Below are 16,044 nucleotides of genomic sequence, written 5' to 3'. Positions count from 1 at the left end.
TAAAAATGAGAAATGGGCAAGTTAGTCCAGATTTAACTGGATTTAGTCATTAGATCACAGGATTTAAAACAAGTTTAATCATCAGACCACAAGAATCTAAATCTGAACTTCTCTGAGCTGAGCCAATGATATCACTAGGAATTACCTGAAGTAGGAAAGGGGCAATATAAATTCATGGAGTGTCATCTTCAATCAATCACCAGCATTCAACTAGTCAATTATTTATTAATTCTACAGTCTCCATATTGCTAACATTACCATCTATTGCTTGAAAAGAAATATATCCCAAAAATCTTTATAGTGAATTGAAATGAACCAAGTCATAGGAATCATTGAAACAAAAAAAATCATATATTCATGGAAAGGCCAAGAGTAAAACTATTAATCAAATGACTAAAAGTGTATTAAGTTTAATGGGAATGCTTGAAGAAATTACATCACTAACTCTCCAAAGCACTGACTGTATATTAACATTTTCTAACTAGTATTTTCAGGAGAGATGCTATATTCCAAACTATAGCATTATCTAATAAATAAAAACATTTCAATTCTAGATGCCTCTGGAAACAGAAAATACATTGCTGGAGGCATGGCTCGGTGGAGAAGCACTTGCTGTAGACATGCGAGGGTCAGAGCTCAGAGCTGCAACTGGAAAGCACGTTCACCTGTTCAACTGTCTCATGCTGTCTGAGCTCCGGAGACGATGGCCCTGGAAGCAGGACTGCCCTTCCCCATTTCAGACCCAAGGGTGTTGGTCTCAAAGTACTCTCTAAGGCAGCTCTCAGCAACCAGGTGTCCCTCTAACCCCGAGACAAGGAGGGAATACAACAGCAAAACGGCCCAAAAGTTAAAAAGATTGCACACTTGACAACAACTAGAAGGTGTTTCCACACTTTCCAAAGGAGGTGACTATTGTTTATCTCACGGTGTGAAAGTTGGAAAGAAAAATCAGAAGTTCAGCCATGGGAATTTTGTCCATGGGGAGAAAGCTTAAATATTAGAAAATAAATTATGTGTATCGTGAAAATTATGTGTATCACCCTTAAATATTTTTAAACACAGAACTTACAAAATGAAAGCACTCTTCTTCAGGATAAACACAATACCATTATCAAACAGCACCAGCAATATTGTTCATATTCAAATTAGTGTAACCGTCTACAAACTCTCTTTTGTATTTTTACAGACAAGTAAGTAAAACGCTCAAGTTGTATGCAATGTATTTTCTTGTGAACTCAAAGTATGTGTCCTCCCAAAATCTCACACGTCGAAGCCCCTGCCAGCCAATGTAACTGCATTTGAAGAGAGGCCCTAAAGAAGGCCATGCTGAAGTAGACAGCAGTTCACACCATCTGCAACTCCTGCTAACCTTCGGCATCAAGCATGCACTTGCTCCACAAATGTGCACACAAGCCTAATATATACACACATGCCTTTTAATCAAGTATAAGAATATTAATGTGGGGGAATGGGAAAGGGGGATAACATTTGAAATGTAAATAAATAAAATAACCTATAAAAAGAAGAATGTTAATTTTTCTATACTGTTTTTATAACTTTTAAATGCAAAAAAAGAGATGTATTTCCATCCTAGGACAGTGACCATGTTCACGAAGGCACCGACATCTTCTCGGTCTGTGCTCTTTCTGAGCACTAGGGAGACCTCCTATTCCTCACAGACAAACTCAGACTCTTGTGAAAATGGGGCTATGGGAACTAGTGCAGGCACTACCTATTGTTCCACCAATGAGAGATGCAGAAAGCAGCAACTGAACACCTAAGAGCTAAACATACTCGCCACGGCAGTGAGGAAAAGGACAAGGCTGCGAAGGCTCACTGGACTCTCAGAGGCTGGTCCTACATCATTTGTCAAGAGAGTGTGTCCAGGTCAAGATCGCTGCGGTCTGCCATCAACAAAGTGGCCATTGATATTATGAATTTCTGTGACAAGGTAGTGGCATATGTCTAAAATCCTAGCACTGGGGAAGCAGAAGCAGCAGGATTTTATGAATTTGAGGTCAGCCTGGTCCTCACACTGATTTCCTGGACAAGCAACGCTACACAGTGAGATCATCTCAAGAAAAAAAAACCAAAAACAAAAACGTAACAAGAAGATAATGAATGTTCTTTGTGTCTTTGCCCTTATTAACGACTTAGAAAAACAAGCCAACAATGAAGAGATGGCTAGGTCAGAAAAAGCAGGGAAGAAATTGAGCGCTCAGCTGCTTCCTTAACAGAGCAGTTCGGGAATTGGAGCTATGAGGGACGCAACCTTCCAACGCCACACAGCTGACAAGGTCATCCTTTCCTATCTGGATGGAAGGAAGGAAACAATGCTGTCTCGATGAAGCTGGCACTTTAGGAGTGCTGTGTGTAAGGAAGTTCCAGTGCTGTCTATTCACAAGAGCAGAGGATGTTAACATAGCAGTGTACGTATTTTCTCATTACTGAAACAGCCCTAGGTCGATGTCGTAGGTTTTGAAGAACTATGTGGCTATCTTTACAGAAATAAATCACAATTTTAAAAGTAAGTCACAGATTGTCAGGCATATCACTGGTGTTTTTAATTCTGTGGCTGCCCTGGCTGCCAGAGCTCCTCGCCCATCAGGCGTGTGCACCAAACTTCAGCACTTACTGATCTGCCCATCGGCTCTCACCCCGCAGCAGAAACAGGTTCCACTTGGCAGAACGACCAGTTTTATGGCCTTCCCTCTCACCTTCCCAGGACCTCTAATTAGTGCTACTATTTCCCTCCTACTGTCCTTAGTCCCTAAGTTGAGCCCTGAAACTTTACCATATATAAACTTAATTAAACCGCCTAGAAGAAGAGACAACCAAGCCAGAGGTCAAAATGTCTCAGAAATCAGATCAGTAAAACACGCTGTAAGTATGAAGGTATGAGTCACCTTAGCTGGAGAAGAACCGGCTCTCCCATTGGCTCTCTCTGAACTCGGAGGATATGTGTAACCTAAGCTACAGCATTCGTATTTATATTACGGTCCTCCTTAGAGACTACAGACAATGCCTAGTTACAGACTGCTGCTTCACTAGGCCATCAACCCCAAGCTAAACTAAGCTCAGTCCTGCTCCTTACGTTAACTAATCTACCAGCAACACTTGATGTAGTTCACGCAGCCTGTTAAACACTTCTTTACCTTCACATCTGCACACTCTCCTGACTTTCTTCTACTTTTCCTAACCTCGATCCCCATAAATGTATGTGGTGCCTCTGTGTGTGTGTGTGTGTGTGTGTGTGTGTGTGTGTGGTGCCTGTGTGTGTGGTGCCTGTGTGTGTGGTGCCTGTGTGTGTGTGAGTGTGTGTGTGTGATGCCTCTGTGTGTGTGTGTAAGTGTGTGAGTGTGTGTGTGTGTGTGTGGTGCCTGTGTGTGTGTGTGTGTGTGTGTGTGTGTGTATGACTTGTGGTGCTGTAAGTGGCAAGTGGTGCTCAGGAGACCCATCTGCTGCTCGTGCGTAAATTCGGGGAAACAGGAAGAGGTACCAGCAGAGAATGATGCATGTAGCAGTGAGAATCAGCAATCATGCACCGGAAGCTTTCAGAGAGAGTGTTTACTGTGCTCTGCCTGAAGACGAGCCAAAATGTAAAACACAAGATGAACTGTGGTGCTTTAAAGAGGGTGAAGGCCATGGTGAGCTCTACAATCCTGTCAGAAGTAACTGAAGTTGATGGAGAACTCTGCAGAAGACCCAGGGCTCGTCACCAAATCCTGCCATGAAGATGGTTGGCTGGTCAAGATGACACTGAGCACCCTTCAGAGGGAATGAACCACCGAGTGACTAAATGTATAGGAAATATGTAAAATTCATTAAGGAGTACACACACGCGCACACCAGATAGAACAGTGTGATATAACTGGCCCCAGCATGGTTTTCTTAGATTAGTGCTGGATCAAAGACCTGAAATAACTTCTAGGAAAACTGATAGAAAAGAAACTGTTCTCAACAGTGCTATTAAAGAAAATCCCCGGGGTTGGGGATTTAGCTCAGTGGTAGAGTGCTTGCCTAGCAAGCGCAAGGCCCTGGGTTCGGTCCTCAGCTCCGAAAAAAAAGAAAAGGAAAAAAAAAAAAAAAAAAAAAAGAAAATCCCCCCAACTTCCTAATGTATACAGATAAACACAATGTACATCTTTTTATAATAACCTAGACTAGGTATTTAGACTAGGGGCTAAATTCTGGTGTTGAGAATTATGAGATTAAAAATATCCAGTTTTAAAAGTGGATATAAAGCTGGGTGTGCTCCTCCACCAGCCTTTAATTCCAGCACTCAGCAGATCTCCATGAGTTCAAGGCCAACCTAGTCTATTACATAGCAAGTTCCAGGCCAGCCAAGATACGTGGTGAGACTTTATCTCTATAGTTAAAGTTTCCATTGCTGTGATAAAACACCATGACCATAAACAACTTTCATAGGAAAGGATTTATTTCCCCTACATTTCCACGTCACAGTCTATAATCAAAGAAGTTAGGGCAGGAAATTAGAGACAAGAGCTAATGCAGAGACCATAGAGGAATGCTGCTTGCTGGCTTGCTCCTCATGGTTTGCTCAGCACCCAGGACCACCAGCCCAGAAGTAGCACTGCCCACAGTGAGCTGGGCTCTCCACATCAATCATCACTCAAGAAAATGCACCACAGGCCAATCTGGCGGGGAGATTTTGTTAATTAATCTTCCCTTTTCCCAGTGATTCTGGCTTCTGTCAATAGAACATAAACCTAGCCAGCGCAATAACAAAAAAGTGAGTATAAAAATTCCGTATTTTGGGCTGGAGAGTTGGCTCGGCAGTTAAATGCACTGACTGTTCTTCCAGAGGCACGGAGTTTAAATCCCAGCAACCACATGGTGGCTCACAACCATCTGTAATGGGATCTGATGACTCTTGTGTGTCTGAGGACAGCTACAGTGTACTCATATAAAAATTCCATATTTCAGGAGAACAATGTAAGTTTCACACAGTATTGAAAGTATTTATAACTCATTTATATCTATCCCTGGATTTAAGGGGGAAAATGTATCTTCTCATTGGAAATCTCTGGGAGCACAGAAAAGCGTGTTATTCAGTGTCAGATGAAGGGCTACATTTATGTGCTGCACTGGCTGCTGCGGTCTTACCATGTGCTGCACTGGCTGCTGCAGTGTTTTACCATGCACTGCACTGGCTGCTGCTGTCTTACCATGTGCTGCACTGGCTGCTGCAGTGTTTTACCATGCACTGCACTGGCTGCTGCTGTCTTACCATCCACTGCACTGGCTGCTGCTGTCTTACCATCCACTGCACTGGCTGCTGCTGTCTTATCATCACTGCACTGGCTGCTGCTATCTTACCATGTGCTGCACTGGCTGCTGCTGTCTTACCATCCACTGCACTGGCTGCTGCTATCTTACCATGTGCTGCACTGGCTGAAGTCTTTGCAAGTGAAGCAGTGGCTTTGTGGCACACTGAAAAAACCAATGAAACATTCCCTCTTCAAAATAAAATGCTAGCTACATGATGAGGGTTCCCCTGTCAGCTTAGGGCTGTCTCCTGAACTCCAAACTCCTCTGCATAACTAGTAAGTTCTGAAACTTTAACATATCCTAAAATAAAATCCTAATCTTCTCTCCTGAGCCCACTCCTTGCACAGTTGTCCCCACATCGGGTGACTTACAACTTCCTGGAACTCCAACTCCAGGAGATCAACTGCCTTGTCTGTCCTCCACCCTCCTACACATTTACACACACACACATGCAGGCACACGCACATGCACATACACTAAAACACAAATAGAAATAACAAACGTAAGCTGGGTGTGGCAGCAACAGGATTAATCCTAGCTCAGAAGGCAGAAGTCAGCCTGGTCGGCAGAGTTTGAGGTCAGGCAGGTCTTCAAGTGAGACCCCATCTCAGTAATAATGAATCTTAAAATGAACACAAAAAGCATAGCATCAGAGCACATACAGAAAAGTAAACTAAAGGAAGACGATCCAGCATTGGAATAAACATCAAAATATAGCCCGTACGTGGGAGAAAGTGGGAATGAGCATAGGAAAATTGGCACATTGTATGGAAAAGGAACTGGATCACAGCACGTAATGACATACATAAAGGAAACATTTAAAGGAAAACTATGAAATCAGTGATGCTTAACACAGGAGGACTTACTTTGAGATATAGTCAAGAAAACGTCAGAAACAAAACCTGTAACCGCAGGCTAAATGTAAGGGGAAATCTAGTATATCAAAATCGAAAGTGTCTGTTAGTGAAGTGCATTACAGAAAAGGACACTGACATATGGCGTAAAGCGAAGGGATGTATCTGTAAAACTTACAGGACTAGGGTCTAGGAAACCCTCCACATGTTCAGCTGAACATGCAGACTGACAACGATCTGTGCTATGGAGTAAGTCCGCCAGGGTTTAGTGGTGAAACGTAATCCTCTTTGCAAGGTAATAAATAAAGCCAGTGGAAACTAACCCAGGATATTCAGAGGTGAGGCCTCTAGGAAGTGATTACAATCAGATAAAGTCCTCAGGATGGAGCCCAATAATTAAACACAGGTAATTTTTTAAAAGCAGAGAGGCCAGTACACAGTACACACGCATATGCTCGTACCTGTGCATTTCCTATCTCCGACTAGATGATACCTGTGCTCCCTCAGTACCCATGTAAAACTCTCATCACGAAAGGCCCACTCAAAGTCAGACCTCCATGACTATAAGCAAGAACCCATGTCACGGTTAAAAAAAAAAAGATCTGTGAGTCTCTGCTATTAGCAACACACCAAGACGGGAACTACAAAATAAACGTGGTAATTAGATGGATAGTCAATTTTACAAAAAGGAAAACACAGGCCATGGCAACCCCCAAGAGCTTCCCTGCAAAAGCACGCACCTCTCTAGCTTTTTCTCCGACACGATTTGACAGAGCTTCAGTGACTGCTTTATACTCGGGAAACATGTGGCCTTCACGTGTCTCACAGACTGCTATTGCAATAACCTCTACAGTGCTAGGAAAGTTAGACGCCGTGGATACACCCAGATGGATCAACCAAAGCACGTGTGCAGTCTAAAACACCGCAGGGCAGGAGGCTAAAGGTGCAGCCCAAAGCACTCCTTACCCTTACAGTGCCCTGACTCCAGTTCACAGCACCCACCTCAGGGTGACTCACCACCTCGGACAGCTTCAGCTCCAGGAGACCCAATGCCTACCCCTGACCTCAACAGGCTTGCACACATAGGGCACGTAGTCATGCAAGCAACACACACTGGAACAAAATTAAATCCTCTTTAAATTAAAAGTCAGAGGTTAGAAGCATTAATCACCTTGGGAGAACAAGAACGATATAATCACGACACAATTAAAAACTCTGGCACTCAAAAGAACACACGTTTAGTAGCACAGACTAAAGCGGGTACCCCGCACACATTGTATTGGTCTCCACTGGGTGAATAGGTAAGAAAACGGCGGTAAGAGTTGGAATAATAGGGCAGAATGTGAACTGGTATATTGAACCACCCCAGTGATGGACACTGAACACCTCTACCCAAGGATCAAATGAATTTTTTTTTAAAGATTTATTTGTTTTATGTATGTGACTACACTGTCACTGTCTTCAGAGGGCATTGGATCCCGTTATAGATGGTTGCGAGCCACCGTGTGGTTGTGGGGATTGAACTCAGAATCTCTGGAAAAGCACTCAGTGTTCTTGACCACTGAGCCATCTCTCCAGCCCTCGAAACAAACTTAAAGACTTCCTTTCAACACGAGGTTATCCTACTCTTCTCTTGAGGTAGGTTACCTTGAGGTTTTGAGAGAAGCACAAAATAGCTCACTATTTCGTTCTGTTTTGTTTTGTTCTTTAGACAAGGTCTTTCTGTGTAGTCTGGTCTGTCCTGAAACTCACAGGCATGGCCTCAAACTCACAGAGATCCATCAGCCTCTACCTCTCCCTCTGGAATGCTAGGACTAAAGGCACTGCTCACTGCTTTTAAAGGACTGAATGCTGAACTTTCACAGGGGAAAAACTGTTCCATTTCCTTTAACTTTTTATAATAAAAACTGTATTCATAATAAAAGAAAATATCTAGATAAGGCTTTGTACCCCAAATTTCAACTTCCCACAGGTAGGACTAAGTTTATATGATTCATTCAGTCACCCAGATGTTTTGTCCTACTAGGAAAGCAGAGCTCTGCAGAAATTTTAAGTAGAAATTTTGAGAAAATAGCTCACTATTTCGTTCTGTTTTGTTTTGTTCTTTAGACAAGGTCTTTCTGTGTAGTCTGGTCTGTCCTGAAACTCACAGGCATGGCCTCAAACTCACAGAGATCCATCAGCCTCTACCCCTCCCTCTGGAATGCTAATTCTTAAATGGCATTTGACACTAAGGCTTTCCTGGGTTGTTATGCAGTTTGCTCTCCCAACCTGAAGTGCCAGGGAGCTGAAATTTTGGGTAAAAATCAAAGTAGTTTTTCATTCTTTATAATAGAGACAATTTCAACGTGAATTTCCTTTGGGGTCTGACAACCACCCCCATACTATCATAAGACTGCTTACAAAAGGAAAAGCTGAAGCAAACTGGAAATGTTAGATAACAAAATACCAACCACTCGATTTCTTTGATCATTGTAATCTTGGGAAGAAAGTTCTCTAAGAAATAAACATCATTGAGAAGAATCATAGCAGGGTGTGTTTGTTAGCACATGCCTTTGATCCCAGTTCTCAGGAAGCAGAGACAGGCAGATCTCTGAGTTTGAGGCCAGCCTGTACTGCACTAGGATGTATTTCTACGCATGTTCTAGAACAGCCAAAGCTATACAAGGAGAGACAACCTCTAGAAAGAAAGAAAGAAAGAAAGAAAGAAAGAAAGAAAGAAAGAGAGATAGAGAGAGAGAGAGAGAGAGAGAAAGAGGAAGAAGAGAAAGAAGGGAATTAAGAGTCTTTGTCCCGGGGTTGGGGATTTAGCTCAGTGGTAGAGCGCTTGCCTAGGAAGCGCAAGGCCCTGAGTTCGGTCCCCAGCTCCGAAAAAAAGAACCAAAAAAAAAAAAAAAAAAAAGTCTTTGTCCCATGAGAAATATTACAAGAAACGGAATATATAGCTGGTACTAACTAAGCACTAAAGTCAGCATCAAGAAAACACGTATGCAGTCTGTGATGTACCTGAATCGGCAAGAGCTTACAAACCAGAGAGTTCTGCACAGCGCCTAAGGTGCAGACATTGCAGGTGGATTAAAAAGGACATAATTTTCAAATCGAAGGCAGGATAGCGCTAGCTGCGAACATAGTTTCAGAATGCCAGGGCCCACCAGTCAGAAAGACAGCAGGCATTCTGTCAGAGCAAGTCCTAAAAGACAGCAGGCAAGTGGCCTCTCAAAGACGAGCCTCTAACAGACAGTGTTGTCGCCCCTTAGCCAGGAGCATCAACCAAACAGTAGTACCAATATAAGTCCGGACATAGGGAACCCAGTGCAAGAACATTACCAATAAACGCCCATGATCATCTCTAGTCACCCGACCCTGGGAGCAAACAGATAATCCCTGGGAGCAAAGCAGTTCCACCTAAAGACTAGGGCCACTTCCACAAGCAGCAAATGTCACCAGGCTAGAGACCCCAAAGGGATCCTGACGGACCCCAACGCTGCAGAAAAAGGCTCCTGGAGATGGTCTGAAGCAGAAGTACCAAACAGAGCAGCAGCCAACCAGAACAATCTGACAGCTGAACGGTCTCCAGCTCCGGAGGGCTCGTGACCCTTGACCTTTAACCCCTGCCTTCCAAGGCTAAGCTCTAAAGCCTGGCTTTCACAAGGAGGCTCCAAAGCTCTCTTACCTGTCAAAGCTTCACCTCAGGCGATAATCATGTCTGTAGGAGATGCTGTGGGCGCCCCCGCAGAGGAGGTAAAGAAGGCGGCGTACGTGAGGAGGACCAGCCGGGCAATTCCGGGTGGGCGACCCCGAGGGACCCCAAGCAGGTGCAGCCGACCTCACCCTGCCTGGTTGCAAGGAGCCACCGCCGCCGCCGCCGCTGCAGTAAATCAGCTGACACCGGCCTCAACTGCCGTAAATCGGCTGACACCGGCCTCAACTGTCGTGACGTCGCTGCAAATGTCGCAAAAGCGAGGCGAGGTGGAAACCGCTCAGCTTCTCAGCACGCCCAGCCCAGGCGGGCGTGGTCTGGTTACTGTGGCGACTGAAGCCCCCAAAGTACTGTCGCCATGTTGTCTACTATAAGTCCGGTCTAGACTGCGTTCTGGCTTCCAGTTCCTTTGACGGAAAGCATACAAGGATGGAATGGTCAGCCTAGACAATCAGGTCCTTCCTGGATCAGGATGGTGGAAGTTTACATTTCGCCCCTAAGTATGGGTTCAGATGGCAGGACATCATATATACTGTTTCCTTCTGGTCTGAAGGACAGCATCTAAGGTAGCGCCTCCACAGCACACACACACACACACACACTTGCCCTAGGAAAATATTCAGGTCTTCTTTATTAAAGGCTATGATGACTGCAGAGCCAACCCACCAATCTTCTTACCTTCTCTTTCCCCCACATCTCCTCCAGCATTTGTTACTTGTTTTATTGATCTATGGTGTTCTGAGGTAAGAAACAAAGTTGTTTTGATGTACATGTACCTAATAGCTAAGGAAAATGAACATTTTTAAGGTGAAGTCAAATTTATTATTTTAGTTTTTTTTTTCTTTTTTTTTTTTCTTCTCTCATATATTACATCCAGGGTGCAGTTTCCACTCGCCCTGTCCCTCTTCCACTTCCTCTCAGAAATGTGCAGCCTCCCAGTGACATCAATCAATCACTACATTACAAGATACACCAAGACCAGGCACAAACCACCAAGTCAAGGCTAGACAAGGCGACCCAGTAGGAGGAAAAGGATTCCACAAGTAGGTAAAAGAGTCCCATCAGCCTCCCATCCCCACTCCCACGCTGAAATTCCCACAGGACAACAAGCGACTCAGCCATAATTTGTATGCAGAGAACCCTGGTTAGACCCCTACAGGCTTCCTCATCTCTGCGAGGGCCCATGAGTCCCAGTCTGTTGATTCTGTGGGCCGTGTTCTCATTTTTTCTTGGTGCCCCTGTCTCTTCTGGTTGCTCCAACCCTTCCTCCCACTCCTCCGAAGAACTCACGAGCTCCACCTAATGTTTGGCTGTGTGACATTGCATCTGCTCCCATCAGTTGCTGGATGAAGTCTCTCTGGTCTCTTTAATGATGATTCTGCCAGGCTCCAGTCCCAGAACACTCTACAGTCAGTGCAAATTGTGGGTTGAAGGTTTTGTGTCTGAGTTAGTGTCCACTTGAGGCCTTGCCTGGTTACAGAAGAAGGCCCGTTGATGATCTGTGTATGCCCTCCATTACTGGAGGTCTTTGCCAGGGTTACTCTCATAGATTTCATAGAATTTCTATTGAGTATGTTTCCAACTGTTCCCCAATACCATTTGTTTCTCTCAGTTTCTCATCACTACCTGATTCCTCCTGGTTCCCAATCCCCCCCAAACCCAGTCCACCAGCAGAATTTATTCCTTTTCCTTGCCAGGGAGATCCTTGTTTCCCCAGTGAAGTCCTGCTTGTTACTTAGCCTCTCTGGGTCTGTGAACCATAGCATGATTGTCTTTTACTTCATAGCTAATATCGTCTTATAATTGAGTACATAACATGTTTGTCTTTTTGGGTCTGGGTTACCTCACTCAAGATGACTTTGTTCTAGTTCCATCCATTTGTCTGCAAATTCATGGTATCATTTGTTTTTAACACCTGAGTAATACCCCACTATGTAAATGTACCACATTTTCTGTATCCATTCTTCAGTTGAGGGACATCTAGGTTGTTTCCATTTGCTGGCTATTATAAATAAAGCTGCTGTGAACATAGTTGAGAAAATGTCCTTGTGATAGGATGGAGTGTCCTTTGACTATACACAGAGGAATTTTAATCCAGCAACATGGCTACTCTGGCTGGAATACAGACACACCCTTAGTAACACCTTTAATCCCTAACAAAGTAAAGATAGTTTGTAGAAAGAAACACCAATGTTTGAAGGGGATGTATAACTGAGTGGCAGACAAAGTGATGAACCAGAGAAAGATTTGATAGAATAGGATATGAGCAACCCTCATGAAAAAGGGAAAGGAAGCTACTTAAGGCAGTGCAGAAAGAGAAGGCAGTTTTACAGAACAGGGGGGGGGGGCAAGCTAGACACAGGTGAACAAGTCAGAGAATGAGAAGGATCCAGAATAACAACCCAGGTGTCCAGGCAGCAGGTGTCCAGGCCAGTGTTTCTCACATTGTACCTGGGTACCAGGAGTGATACCTATTCCTAGCTATGATGAGGCAAGGGAAGCGAAATGCATGATTAGAAAATGGTATGGAGGGGTTCGGGATTTAGCTCAATGGTAGAGCGCTTGCCTAGGAAGCGCAAGGCCCTGGGTTCGGTCCCCAGCTCAAAAAAAAAAAAAAAAGCAAAAAGAAAATGGTATGGCATATGCTGCAAACTGTGGCGGTATCACAACCTGTGGCAACAGAGCAAGAAGAAGGACATATCTAGATCTCATTATTTTCTGACATCCAATAAATCCTATGGAGAGAACTTGATGCAGTACATGAACATCATCTTCCTAGGACAAAGGTGAGGATAGAGAAAGATTGAAAATATATATGGAAGGGCACAAAAAAATGAACATTAAAATGCAGTCTCAGATCTGACTTGTATAGTTCTTTTCATGGTGTGTCTTAGAAACCTTCTTAGCTGTCTTGTTTTAGATGCTTTCTGTGACATGAAAGAACAGTTAGAGAGAGAGAGAGAGAGAGAGAGAGAGAGAGAGAGAGAGAGAGAGAGCGCAAAGGCAGAGCTTCATTCCTAAGCTGTGGAAGGACAGGTAGAAATCATAATCCACCCTTCTGAACTGAACTGGATCCCCTCCCCAACACCAGAACTCAGGAGTTGAAGCCCTGATCCCCCATATGGTTTCACTGATTTTGGAAATGAGAATCAAGGCTCATTAAAGACCCTTAGGTTAAATGAGCTCATAAGTCACGACCCTGTTCTGGTTATTGGCAACATAAACTACAGCTCAGAGTCTGTGCTACAGGCTAAGGACCCCTCCCCAAAGCTTGAGGATGCCTCTACTCAGGTGTACCCAGTCCTCAAGGGTGCCACAAAAGCGATGTAAGGATGACTCAGGGTGAAGGCGAGTTGGTGAATTTATTGATTAATTGAAAAGACACACTTGGCAGGTATTCGAAGAAAAGCATACCCCAGTACCTCTGCAGAGGCCGTGTGTGCAATTGTAGGTCTTGAAGCTACTTAATCTGTTACTAAACTTAGATCCTAGGGGGTGTATGTGCCCTTTTTAAATCTAAAGCTGCCGGGGGTTTTGATTTGTTTTGGCACATGACGCAGGCTGGAGAAAGGAACACTGGCTAGAAAATAAACATTGACCAACGGGATCTTTAGTCACAGATATGCCACAAAGAGGTTGAGCATAAGGTATAAGCTCATCATGCCGTTTTTTAATTGTGGAAATTGATTAGCTATTTTATTTTTTAAAATGTTTTAATTAAAATAGAATTGCGTCACTTACTTGGCCCCATTCCTCCCTCTGCCCGCCCCCCTCAGTTGCCCTCAAGCTTCTCCCAAGTATCTCCAATCTCAAATTGGTAGCCTCATTTTCTTTTATTATATTTATTGCATACTCTGTGTGTGCACAAATATAATCCAATTTATTTACAACCCACTGACGAATAACTAACAAATACTGCTATTTGTGGTCAACTCAGCATCAGACAACCAATAGGGGAAGAAGGCTCATCTCTGGAAGAGGCTAAGTTCCCAGTAGGTTTTTATCTAGGAGTTGGACCCTGCAAAATGTTTCCCCTTCTACATTGTTTTTGCTGTTGTTTCTGCCTTGTTTATACTGACATTTCTAGAAGAGTGCTTCATGGCAGACATCTTTAAACATCTTTATTCCCCTCTCTTCCACAGTGTTCCCTCGGCCAGAGATGCAGGAGCTGTGGTGTGGTTACATCTACTGGGGCTGGCTCCCCGTGATCCACTGATCTCTGTATCATGTCCTGTTGTGTTTTTCTGTGATGGTTTCCATTTTCTGTAAGGAAAGGCTCCAATGAGGTGTGGTAGTTACACTCACCAGTGGATGTAAAGATAAGATTTTAGAATGTGGTGATGGATTAGGCTAGTCTAGCAAAGTGTCAGTGGTGGATTCGTTTCTAAGACCCATGACCTCTGGAAACTGGCTAATTTCTAGTGCCAGGCATGATTTTGTAGTTGTAAATATTATTCCGGGGGTGGGAGGGGTTACCCCACTTAGACCATAGAGTTACCAAATAAAAGACACAAAAGCCTTTCTATTCATAATGAGCCTTAAAGCATTAGAGCTGGGCAGATATCAACCCTCTATGCTATTTTGTCTACTTCCCTGTCAATAGCCCCAAGATACCACTTGACATATTCTTCCTGGGCCTCTCGGCTGAGCACTCACAGTCCACGTACCCCATGGCAACCTCATCCATTTTCTTCCTCTTTCCTCCTGGTTCTTGCCTGAGAGCCCAAGCTCAGGAACCTTTGTTCTGCCTCCTCTCTTCTGCCCAGTCCAGGCTGTGGGCATTTTATTTAACCAATCATGGATAACTTGGGGAGTAAGGTCTACAGAACAAAGGCTGGTATAGGTAAGGATCTGCTTGTCTTGGAGCAACCAGATCTTGAGGTACAGAATTTAGCATTTGGATACAAGCAGCACCATACTAACCTTTTACACAATTTCCCCTACTTTTGAGTGGGCTTTACTTCTATTAAGATAGCTGTTGGTTGTTACCACTTGTTGCCATGATCGTAATGTATGTTTCATAGGTGTTGAAGATGGATAGGACTGTCTAACCGATTCCTTCCCTTGATCGTTTTCATGGTGTTTTCTAGAATTATGAATGCTAGACCACAGAACAAAGGCTTACAGGTCAGACCCAGCTAGGTTGTCCAGGTCATATGTCCACAGTTTGTGGTTTCTTAAAATTAAGGGGGGGGGGGACTTCCACCCCCTGAGAAGCAAACAAGAACTACAGAAACGGTGTATATTGCCTTGGGAGTTATGCTGGTTTAAATATGCATGACCCAATGGGAAGTGGCACTATTAGGAGATGTGGCCTTGTTGGAATAGGTATGGCCTTGTTAGAGGAAGTGCGTCACTGAGTAGGTGGGCTTTGAGGTATCTTAGTGTTCAAGCTCTGCTCATGAAGAAGGGACCCCCTCTTCCTGACTGCCTGCCGAGGATAGCTTTTTCTGTCTGCCTTCAGATCAAGATATGTAACACTCAGCTCCTTCCCTTGCACCATGTCTGCCTACACACTGCCATGCTTCCGGCCATGATGATTATGGACTGAACATCTGAACCTGTAAGCCAGCCCCAATTAAATGTTGTCCTTTATAAGAGTTGCCTTGGTCATGGTGTCTGTTCACAGCTATAAAACCCAAATTAAGATAGGAGTTATCTGGACAACCCTGACTAAACCCTCCTTCAATGGTTTCTGGTCTTGAGTGCTGGGGGTTTTATTGGTATTTGGTTCTTGTGAAGAGCTACGTGTTGGTCCAAGTTGCTTAACTTCCTTTAAAATCTCTCTCTCTCTCTCTCTCTCTCTCTCTCTCTCTCTCTCTCTCTCTCTGGTGTGCAAGCTTATGTGTTTTGTGTATAATTTTAGGTATATACAACAATGTGATTCCTTATCAATTCTTCGGTGCTACTTCTGTACTTCTGTACTTCTGTCTGTCTGTACTGACTTTCCTCCTCCTCCCATCACAGCGCTCTCCTTGTTGTTTTCTACATCACATTATGTTTCCTCCTATCCCCCTCCCAAGTCCATTCCCTTATACTTTCCTTGTTAACTATGGCTGCTCCTTGTTGTATATTTACATCTGAGGATTTCGAGCCAGAAACTGAGGATGACATCTGGACTTTGTCTTTCTGGGTCTGGGCTGCTTCACTCTGTGGACTTTTTTTTTTTCCCTAGGTCCATCCATTTATCTACAAATC

The 16,044-nt window shown here is 43.9% G+C and overlaps 1 protein-coding gene across 5 annotated transcripts in view; it reads right to left on the bottom strand.

Annotated features, from left to right (window-relative positions):
* The window catches only part of Wdr7 (WD repeat domain 7), a 283,068-nt gene extending 273,007 nt beyond the window's left edge, over nt 1-10,061 (bottom strand). For 2 of the 5 annotated variants that reach the window (NM_023975.2, NM_001395078.1), the window contains exon 1: nt 9,820-10,026. The gene's annotated coding sequence lies outside the window, so the exon portion shown is untranslated. Of the gene's footprint in view, nt 1-9,623; nt 9,717-9,819 lie in introns of those variants that run through there. The other 3 variants (XM_017601032.3, XM_063277569.1, XM_063277568.1) reach the window with 3 other exon arrangements.
* Nucleotides 10,062-16,044: the final 5,983 nt, after the last annotated feature.

Source organism: Rattus norvegicus, chromosome 18 (assembly GCF_036323735.1).
Source record: "Rattus norvegicus strain BN/NHsdMcwi chromosome 18, GRCr8, whole genome shotgun sequence".
NCBI classification, from domain to species: Eukaryota; Metazoa; Chordata; class Mammalia; order Rodentia; family Muridae; genus Rattus; species Rattus norvegicus.
This window is presented reverse-complemented; position numbering and strand designations above follow the sequence as displayed.